Here is an 11178-nt window from a genome sequence, read left to right on the forward strand (position 1 = left end):
CTTTGTAATAGCTTACCATAGACTGCTCCCGTTTTTCCTTTAACAGCCTAACTCTGACAGTTGTTTCATCCTCAGCAGTACAAGCAAGTGTCAATTGTGTGGTATCACATAAGACTACACTATGATCAAAGACAGAGCCATTGTGTTCTGGGGCATCAGGAAGATTAATAGATTCTGTGGCATCATATGACTGTTTAGCATGATCATACACAGAGCCATTGCATTGAGAGGCATCAGGATGATTAATTGGCTCTGCAACATCAGATGAATGTTCCTCTTGATCAGTCAGAAGGCATTTATTTTTTCTTTTGTTATAATATTTTTTATTTAGCCTTCTTAATTTCTTTGCTGATTTTTTTCTTGCTTTAGGCATTTTCAAACAACAAAAACAATAATAAATAAAATAATAATAATAATAATAATAATAATAATAATAATAATAGTAATAATAATTATGCTACTACTAATAGAAACCTGTGAGGAGCCTAGTAACTGTAGTAGCCTAGCTTCCTTTTAAGTATACACAACTCTAGAAACCAGCTAAAAACCAGAGTCCAGAGCAGAGTCAAGAGATACAGAGTCTATCCTTTAGAGATACAAATAGAGCACTAAATGAGAAGAACCGGACCTCCAGTCAAACGATATCAAGTTCTAATCTGAGCATGCGCAGCCACACCCCTTATTGTACGCCGCTCCCATAATAATTAAAAACATGGCTCTCATTGAAGAGCACATGCTTCTGTAGGCAGTAGTAGAGAAAGCACAACTTTTCCCCTTTGGTAGACTTATTTCAGAAGTTGTGGACCTGCGCATGGCCAGTTGGAGTAGAATGGTGTAAAAATCAGCACTGTGGCATTGACCAAAGACCACGATACCCTCCATTAACTGGATTGACAGAAGATGATGATGAAGACGAAAAAAGTGGACTGAACAAAACGGCAGTTTTGCCGATTTTTCACTTTTCTCTTAGACAAGGTTTAGAGCCACGCCAATGGTACCAATGGAGTCCTCTAGTCGAGATAAGGTCCTCTAAGAAGTCTGGTAAGCATAATAGCTGGTTTTCCCAGTATAGCAAGGCTGCAAAAGTCGTGCCAGCCATTTTATTTTGGGGTGAATCCTACTTATTAACGCTACCGCGTTACTAATAAATCAACGACCACTTTTATCTTTCTATGTATTATGATATGAAATTGTAATAGAACTAAGGAAAGCTACCATTTCTTCCGGAAATAAGTGATAACTCCTCCTCATCTTCATCATAATCAGAGTCTGTGATGTTTGTTTCTATATCGTTACTGTTAATAGAATATTAATTATTTGTAATTCACATACCGTTATCTTCATCAGATGAACATGATGCTTCATCAGATGAACATGATGCTACATCAGAAAGATTCCATTGTGCCATTAAGTTTTCACAATCACTATAATTGTAGTATGCCATAATGAGAAAAAGTTAACATGCAAACCTGCTTTCTGTTGAGTCATCAACTGAAGATTTGTCTCTATCAGATGAAAACTCTTCCTCAACTTGTCTAAATAACAATCCAGTCCTATTATTGAAATTATTAAATACTAAATGTGTTTTTATACTGAATCATTCACCTCAATAAATAGCTAGATTTTGATAAATGTGTTCTTAATAAGAGTACTATCCTGGTCTTTCTGGGGAATTGATGTCAATAACTGAGATGGTAAAATAAGTGTTGAATCAGCACTTTTTGGTGTTCTGTACACATGTATATATACATTGAGTACTATATGGTTGCACTAACTCACCCCATACATGCATTGACTGTGGTGTTTACTGAACTATCATTTCCACTAGATTGTTTATAAGTATAAGAAAAAATAATTTTTGCTAACATCATAAGTCCCTACTTAGCCAGGTTCAGTATTTCTTTAAAAACCTGCCAATCAAACTCAAAACTCAGCCTTGTTTTAAGAGCTTTTATTTCTTCATAGTCACACTTCTTCATACTTATTTTGACTAGCAGGCTGTCTGGATTACTTCTTGGTTGACCAGAACCTCATCTAAATCCTCCATATATCTTTCTTGTAGGAGTAGAAACACTTGCGAAGAAAACTTTGTTAGTAGACCATTTGGGAATTAGCTCACACGTGGGTGGAAGTTAATTAGATGTGTGGGTGGAACGTACACATAATGATTGTCATAATGTCATGTCATCTTGATTATTTGGTCTGAAATTCAAGATGATGCGCTTCCGTGTCCGTGCTCCTTTCAGTTACTTGGTAAATGGGTGACCATCCTGTGTGGCAACTTATGCCCAACCAAATCAAAGTAGTTCTGAATCCATATCCTTGCTGGTATTTTTGCAATTGGGATTGCTGTGGCTCTGTTACTATGCTTACAGAGCCACTGAATGCCTTTTGTCTGACACAATAGAAGAATGATGAGCTGATTCCAAGTGTTGCTATCCAGATTACCTGACAAACGGCCTTACCACAAACAAAGAAACTTATTTCAGGTAGCTTTTCGGAAAATGTAAAGAATTAAAAAAGTCTGCATATGATATGATGAAACATTATTTGAAACTCAAGATATTTCTAAATAAAGTTGAAGAAAGTCCAGAAATTATCATTAACCGCTGTTGTGAAGTTTTTTTACCAGAGTCTTGTTTATACATGGATAGCAAAGTCAATCACAGAATACATGGCCTTATGAAACTTATTTAAGATCATCTATTTCAAAGCCTTCCAGAAGATAAAACTGCTTTATTCTCCATAATAACCAGTGGAGCATCATATATGCAGGCAAATCTGTGTAGCTATGCTTGTGACTTTCTACCAAATGGTATATATTGGGAACCAGATGCTGAAACTACAGCTGTTTTAAAAGCATTGGAACCAAGTAATGACCTGTGTGAGTCTATATTAGATCTCAATGACTGTCTCCGCACTGCTTTACCCAATATGCTACAATCAACTTGAAGTAATTTAACTAAAATAAAGAAAAATCATACCATGAAATGGTTTCATGAGTTACCTAGAGAGATAAAAGGCAATTATTGATTTAACTGTCAAGAATTGTGGCGAAGTTAGAGCTGATTACAAGGAACATCAAAAGAAGTTACTAAAAAAGACAGAATAACTTGGTAGCACAAAAGGAAAAAGTAAATATGTTGAAACAAAAAGCAGCTGCTGAAAAGGCAAAATTATCAAAAATTCATTTGGTTACTTTTATACCAGAATTTTAGAGTAGCCTAAATATTATTAAACAGGAAGGACTCCCTCTGAAAAAGGAAGAAAAAAGATATTGGATTTTATGCAGGAACAAGTACAAATTCGTAAATAGCTGGTACAACAAACAACCAGTATCACCTTTTACATCGAATGGAAAGTAACATGCTTTGGTTGTTTTAATTGATGAAGTAAGAGAGGTAATTGTACAGCTACCTGGTAAATATAACCCTCATTCTTTAGTGGAAACACATTCGACACAATTTCATAGTTGATGGAGATCAAGAAAAATGGTTTAATGGTGTCGTATTAAATTTTATGTGGATACACATAGTATTTTATATGAGGACAGTAGTGACATTTTCAACATTAATGTAATGGAAGATTTCTCGATAGGAGATTTAAAAGTGATGTAACTGAAAATTAACATTATTGATTATTATTGTATTATTCATTATTGCACATGTATGAGGTAGATTCTAGAACATTCATGTGGACTTTCTGTACACTTCTAGCAATTTATTTTGTAACCACTCTGTATGTTTCTAGACTGTTTTCTGTACTATATAAGCCACTCTCTCTTGTTTTCTCTTCTTGTCTTTCTGTTGTCCTTCGTTGTTGTTAGTTCTTTGTTAATCATAGTCAATTCGATTATTGCAACAGGTTATGAGCCCAGTGCTCGCGCTATAAACTAAGTTGAAGACGTGCAGTTCAAGAGTAGCTTTAAGACTTCCGGAATTCAAATCCAAGTGGTATGGCCGAAGTAGACATGTGGACAATTGAGAAACTCGATTTGACTGTTGGGATGTTCCAAATGAGGCACTTTCTGTTGTCAAAAGGGCAGTAGGAATTAGTGGATGGGTCCGAGGTCTCACGAGAGAATCTGACGCCTCAAAAAGAAGCTGAATTCAGGAAGCGCTCACAAAGTGCACATCTAACTTAGTGATGTCAATTAGCTCCTCCCTCATTTACTTAATTACGATGTGTGAAGACGCGAAGGCTGCGTGCGATGCTCTGAAGGGTCATTTGCAGCAAGATTCATCGGTAAGCGAGGTGACTTTTAAGAAACGATACTTTCGAATGGAGTTGAAGGAAGGAACTTTAGTTGAAGCACACATTAAGAGTATGAAGGAATTGACAGATCAACTAGCAGCCATTAATGCACCCATAGCTGATGAATAACAGGAATTAACACTTCTGATTACCCTACTTCCAGGTTTTCAAACCTGGTCACTGTCTTGGAAGCCAAAGACAATATCACATTGAGTTATGTTGATTAGGCACTTATTCATGAACAAGAGAGCAAACCAAGTGGAGCTTGGGAGCAAGATGCAGGACGAGCACTGACTGGAAGAAATCATCAAAGACGCGGAGGGAATCCACGGAAAAAAGTATGCTACTTATGTGGAGAACCTGGACATTTTCGAACGGATTGTCCCAAGAACCGTCAAACGCATAATGCCCATCCTCAAATCTCCAGTGCCAAACCAAAGCACAAAGTTAAGCATACATATGCAAATGCTGAGGAAGAATGTAATGAAGACTCTTTTGATGAGGAATTTTGTAACAATGAATCACAGCCAGATAGTGAGCATTAAGATGCTTTTGCAACAACTCAGTCATGTGATTTAGATGAGGATTTGATAGTTGATTCCGGGGCATCAAGCCACATGACCAGATCAAGGAAGGTACTAATAAACTATGAGGAGTTTAGTAAGCCACAGACAGTGTCTCTTGGAGATGGTTGCACTGTAGAGGAAATTGGAAAGGGAGATATTTATCTCATGATGATCTTCAGATCAAGTGATCCTAAGAAGGTGAAAGGGTGCAATGCATTATATGTACCAAAACTGGCATGCAATCTGCTTTCAGTACGAGCAGTCATAAGCAAAGGCAACACGGTGAAGTTTGGAGACACAAGATGCTGGATTCGTAACAAGATTGGTGGACTTGTAGGGATAGCACAAATTAGAGACAAGCTGTTTCATTTTCATTGTAAGACTGTTACTCAAGAACATGTTGCTGCTTTGTCTGTTGAGTCAAAAGTTGGAAGCAAGATTAATTTATGGCATCAATGACTTGGAGAATTGAATGAGCAACAGATGAGAGAGATCATTAGTCGAGAGAGATCATTAGTCGAGAACTTGTGAAGGGTATGGCTATAACTAAATTCTCAGGTATGTCATTTTGTGCGAAGTGTGTAGAGGGAAAGGTGTCAAGAAAACCATTTGAGTCAGTGGGAGAGATTCGATCTTGTAAAGGATTGAATGAGTGCATAGTGATGTGTGTGGACCTATGCCAACTGAGTCAATTGGGGGGGACACAAGTAATTCCTTACCTTCATTGATAACTACACTCGCTTTTGTAAAGTATATTTTCTGAAAAATGTCAGAAGGATTTGAAAAGTTTAAAGGGTTTGAATTGTGTGTCGCTAATGAGTGCAACTTCTCTATAGGCTGTCTTAGATCTGACAATGGTAGATAGTATCTGTCTGAAGAATTTCGAACTTATGGTCAAAAGGGATTCGCCATGAATTGTCAGCCCCATATTCCTCTGCCCAAAATGGAGTTGCTGAGAGGATTAATCGTACTCTAATGGAATCGACATGTGCAATGATGGCACAAGCATTTTTACCTGAGTGTTACTGGGCGGAGGCAGTATCTACTGCAGTATATCTCAGAAATCATGTACCAAGACAAGGATAGTATATGGATACATCAGAGGCAATACATTCAATCGTTACTAGAGAGGTATGGAATGAGACAAGCAAAACCTTTAACAACTCCAGCAAATGTTAATGTTAAGTTAATCAAGGATGATGGGGCAGTGCTCGTGTCGCTCCAGTGAATTACCAATTTATGGTGGGTAGTCTTCTGTAAGCAGCAACTTCAACCAGACCAGACATCTCACAAGCAGTGTGAGCAGTATCAAAATTCAACTCATGTCCCACGGAAACTCATCATATGATAGCAGTGAAGCAAATTCAACATTACGTAAAGAGAACGATGGATCTAGAATTAAAGTATGAAAGATCTGGGAGTAACGAAGTTATGATAGGATTCTCTGATGCAGACTGGGCTGGTGATATGGACAGTAGATGCTCAAGAACAGGGAATCTCTTTGTCATGTCTGGAGGAGCAGTCAGTTGGCTCAGTTGGAAGCAATCCTTAATTGCCATTTCTGCCACTGAAGCAGAATATGTTGCACTTGCTTCTGCAACACAAGAAGCTGTGTGGCTAGGAAGGCTGTTATCAAACATCTCTCTGAAGCCAAAGCACCAATCGTTATTAATGAGGACAACCAAGGTACTATAGCTACTGCCAAGAATCCAACATCTCATATGACAACGAAACATATAGATATGAAGTTTCACTATATTCAGGAGGTATTGCAAGATGGAATCATTGAACTAGTTTATTGTCCCACTGATCTTATGACTGCAGACATTTTTACTAAGCCCTTACCTCAAGGTCAGTTTGAAGCCCATTGATTCAATCTAGGACTTTGTAATCTACCAACAACAAAGTTAATTTAAGTGGGAGTGATGTAACAGTAAATTAACATTATTGATTATTATTGTATTATTAATTATTGTACATGTATTTGGTACATTCTAGAACATTTATATGGACTTTCTGTACACTTCTACGCAATTCATTTTTGTAATCACTCTGTATGTTTCTAGACTGTTCTCTGTACTATAATAAGGCACTTTCCCTTGTTCTCTCTTTTTGTCATTCTGTTGTCCTTTGTTGTTGTTAGTTCTTTGTTAATCATTGTCGATATGATTAATACAACAAGAAGTACTGAATTAACAAAATAAATGTACCAATTATGTATAATGCATGTATGGTCATTCCAGGCTTTTTTTGTTCGTACCATGCATGCACATTCTCCTCTTTAATTGTATCACATCGTGTATAAAATTATATCTAAAATTTTTGAAAAATATTTTATTAGATGAACAAATGCCCTGAATTTCCTACTGCTATTAACTGTGCAGAATCTTCAATTAATATTAAGGTACACCCACAAACATAGGATGATGATGAATAAAGGCTTTTTCAAACAATGCTTTTTGAATCATATTTATTATAGACATGAACACAACTGTCCTCACCACCAAGGGCAATTAAGTCATTCAAAGTATGAATACCAACCAAACATATCTGATGAGAATTGTTGTTGTATGAGCGTATACATACTGTTCGATGTAAATCCCAAAGTTTAGCTTTGTCGGTTCCAATTGTAAGTATTTCAAACTTTCAAACATATATTACATTACTGACAGTCTTTACATGGCCTTTTGCTTCAATATACGGAGTAGTGGTATTTCTAATGTCGTACCCTTAAAATGGCCCTGAGTTGTTGCAAAAGTAACTAGATGAGGTGAGAAAGGACTGATATGAACACCACAGGTGCTAAACACCATGTTAAGTGTAAGGTGGCTATGTGGATCAGTTTTGTAAAAACGCACTGGGCCATCAGCAGAGCTAGATACAAATAAGTGACCATTATACCAAGAAAGACCAGTAACTCTTGATATATGTGACCCGATATGAGAAACCAGGCTATCTGCGGGAATTATCATTTTGAGCTATTGGCTCATAATCACAAAAAATCTTTACCTAGGCGAAATTAATTTTATCACATAAACGTGTTATATAAACAAAATCCTTTCATTTGATACCAAAATCAGGGGTAGCGAAGCCTTCTTTGCCGAGTTATAAGCCCTTCAACATTTTTACCTTGATTGTGCACGGAGATTGTTACACGGAGCGACTGCGGAATAAAAACGGAGGGCTTTAATGTGTCATTAGTTAACCATGGAGTCTCTATAGCAACTATTTAAAGCATAACAAAGACGAAGAAGACTACTTTTAAAACTATGGCTACAGAAAGAGACATTGCTCGCTTGTTAAATGAAGAAATAGGTCCTCGAGACAGTGACTACGTTGCTTCAGTTCTTGGGGACTACTTTTGTGCTGAAACTAGTGGTAAGCTTATTCATAACACTGTTTACATACTAACTGTGAATAGCGGTTAGCTATCACAACAATGACATTCCATCACCTGTATAAATGCACAATATTATTATATTAAACTTAGTTATACAGTGTATTTGTTAATTGATAGAGACAGACTATGAAGCAGTAGAAGATATGGAAGAAGAAGAGGTAGAGGAAGGGAAAGAAGAAGAGAAAGAGACAAAAGATTGTGATGAAGATATTAATCCACCACTGTTTGATCCTGAGGTGGCTGTGGAGCTACAAGTATCAGATCTTGATTTAGAATCAGCGATGCCTGATGCTCCAGCTACTTCAACTACTCACTCTGGTGATGACATGAGAAAGGAAGACCTACAGGAGGAAGAAGAATTATCAAAGTTCTTTGAACATGGATGTGGTTGCTCAAATTATTCCTATGCACTGTTCAGTCACTCTTACATAAAAACATATAGATGTGACATACAAGCCATGGCAAAGCCTGTTCAAGAAATTGCTATTATGAGTCAAATGGCAGCAACATCTACCATGGGGGGATTGTCGACTGGCAACCACAGGAGACAGAAAGAGAGAAAGAGGCAATTTTTTACGTTCATGCATCAAGGTCATAAGGTTTGTAACTATGAGTAACACAACACAAAATTAATTGTTTTTCAACTAGATATGTAGAGTAACATTTCTGAAGCTACATGCATGTGGCAAAAGCAGGTTTGAGGAAATCATAAAAAACTACAGAATGAATGGATTAATACCAAGGTATGAATGGACTTACAAATTCAATGTTATGTACTTAACTTTATTAGAGTTCACGGAAATGCTGGAAAGACACCAAACCATGCTTTGACTTATGATGATATTCTCCGGGTTGTTGCTTTTATCAGAAATTACGCTGAAGTCCATGGAATCAGTCTTCCTAGAAGAATACCTGGAATGAAAAGTTACGAGAATAAGAAGTTCCTGCCATGCAGTACATCTAAAAGGCAGGTATACTTAGAGTATGCAGAATCATGTGAACGGCTTTATGTCAAAGCATGTGCTGAAACAACATTCAACATGTTGTGGCGACGCTACGTGCCTTATATTGAAAAAATGAAGCCTATGTCTGACTTGTGTGCCACTTGTAAAGAGATAAGTGGACTGATTATAAGAAGTGCTAACATGCAATCAGATGAAAGGATAACTGAGGTAAGTCAGTATTGTAATAACACAAGTATTATTTAGAATTTTCAGGCAATGCAAAAGGCACTAGATCACAGAAGTCTTGTTAAAAAGGAAAGGGAGAACTATAAGGATGTATTAAAAGAGGCACAATTATTGTTAAAAGGGCTGTATACTGATGCAGCGAACAATTACAATCCCCCACTAACAAGGCCACTTGCTATGTTAAATATTGTAGGACATTTTAGCTTCGATTATGCTCAACAGGTAACATTTCATGATAATTATTAAAGTGTATCTAGGTTACTTACTTTTTTAAAGGTTCACTATCCTTCAAGTCCACTACAAGCAGGTCCAATTTATTTTCTTACTCCCAGGAAATGTGGCATATTTGGTGTATGCTGTGAAGCTATCCCTCAGCAGGTTAATTTCTTGATCAATGAATCATTCGACACTGGTAAAGGGGCAAATCTTGTCATAAGCATGGTATATTTTTATTTAAAGAATCATAGCCTCAACTCAGTCAATATCCATTTCAATGCTGACAACTGCACAGGGCAAAATAAAAATAATACAGTTATTCAAGTAAGTATAATACATGCACATTAATGAACATTTTAAATGTAATTCTTTATTTTAGTACCTCTTATGGAGAGTCATGACAGGACTCAATGTGTCCATTTCAATATCCTTTCTGCCAGTTGGACACACAAAATTTTCTCCAGACTGGTGCTTCGGACTATTAAAGCAAAAGTTCCGTAAGGCAGAGGCGGACTCATTGGATGACTTCATTCAAGTTGTAGAACAATCATCTGCTGTGAACAAAGCCCAACCAGTAGGAAGTAGCAATGGTGAACTCATTGTAGAAACACTTGACTGGTCTAGTTACTTTGCTACATTATTCAAGAAAATAAAAGGCACCAAAGGCTTTCAACACATTGTTGTAAATGCGACCTCACGTGGTGTAGTTGCAGCCAGACAAGCTGTAGATGGCCCAGTCACACAATTCAATTTGCCGAAGGAGGACGCTCAAAAAATGGAAGATGAACTACCTAATATATTACCACCAAAGGGTATGTCAACTGAAAGGAAATGGTACCTTTACGAAAAGATAAGATCGTTTTACAGATGCGAAATATAAAGATGTAACCTACCCACTTCCTGATGCACCTCGACCAACAGGATCATCTCGACAATCAACTCCAGGTGTAGATAATCCACCAGACCTTGCAATGGAGATCGAAGTGCCACATTCTCCCAGGCAATCTCTAGAACCACCTGCAACACAAAGAAAATGTGGTAATTGTGGTCAATTTGGTCATAATAGAACTTGTCCATGTATTCAGTAAATGAATAACGGAAATGAGTTTGTGTAATGCACATACTATTGATCCCCTTTCAACAGAAGAGGAACTAGTTTGCCTACAACAAACAGACTATTGATCCCCTGAAACTGGAGTGGAACTAGTTTGAATGCCAAACATTCAAACTATTGATCATCTGAAACAGGAGTGGAACTAGTTTGAATGCCAAATATTCAAACTATTGATCCCCTAAAGGAGAGGAACTCGTTTGTAACGCTAAGACATAAAAACTATGGATCCCTTTTTTAAAAACAAAGGTGTGGAACTAGTATGTGCGTGAGACGTCAACATAAACACAAACACTGATTTTTGTTTAAAACTTACTAACTCAAAAGAGAAGGCCCGAGAGAAAGTTAGTCACGAAGTTATCATGCAGGTGATTTGTGTTTATCTGTACAGGTGAGAGGACTGATAATAAAATTGTGTGGGAGGAGAATACTGAAATAGAA

At 37.1% G+C, this 11178-nt stretch overlaps 1 long non-coding RNA gene across 1 annotated transcript; it reads left to right on the forward strand.

Moving 5' to 3' along the window:
* Positions 1-9286: 9286 nt before the first annotated feature.
* On the forward strand, positions 9287-9472 carry LOC109581976 (uncharacterized). The gene is made up of 2 exons (XR_002184837.1): positions 9287-9392; positions 9438-9472. It is a non-coding gene; the product is annotated as an uncharacterized LOC109581976 (long non-coding RNA).
* Positions 9473-11178: the final 1706 nt, after the last annotated feature.

This window comes from Amphimedon queenslandica, unplaced genomic scaffold (genome assembly GCF_000090795.2).
Source record: "Amphimedon queenslandica unplaced genomic scaffold, v1.1 AMPQUscaffold_13408, whole genome shotgun sequence".
Taxonomy (NCBI): Eukaryota; Metazoa; Porifera; class Demospongiae; order Haplosclerida; family Niphatidae; genus Amphimedon; species Amphimedon queenslandica.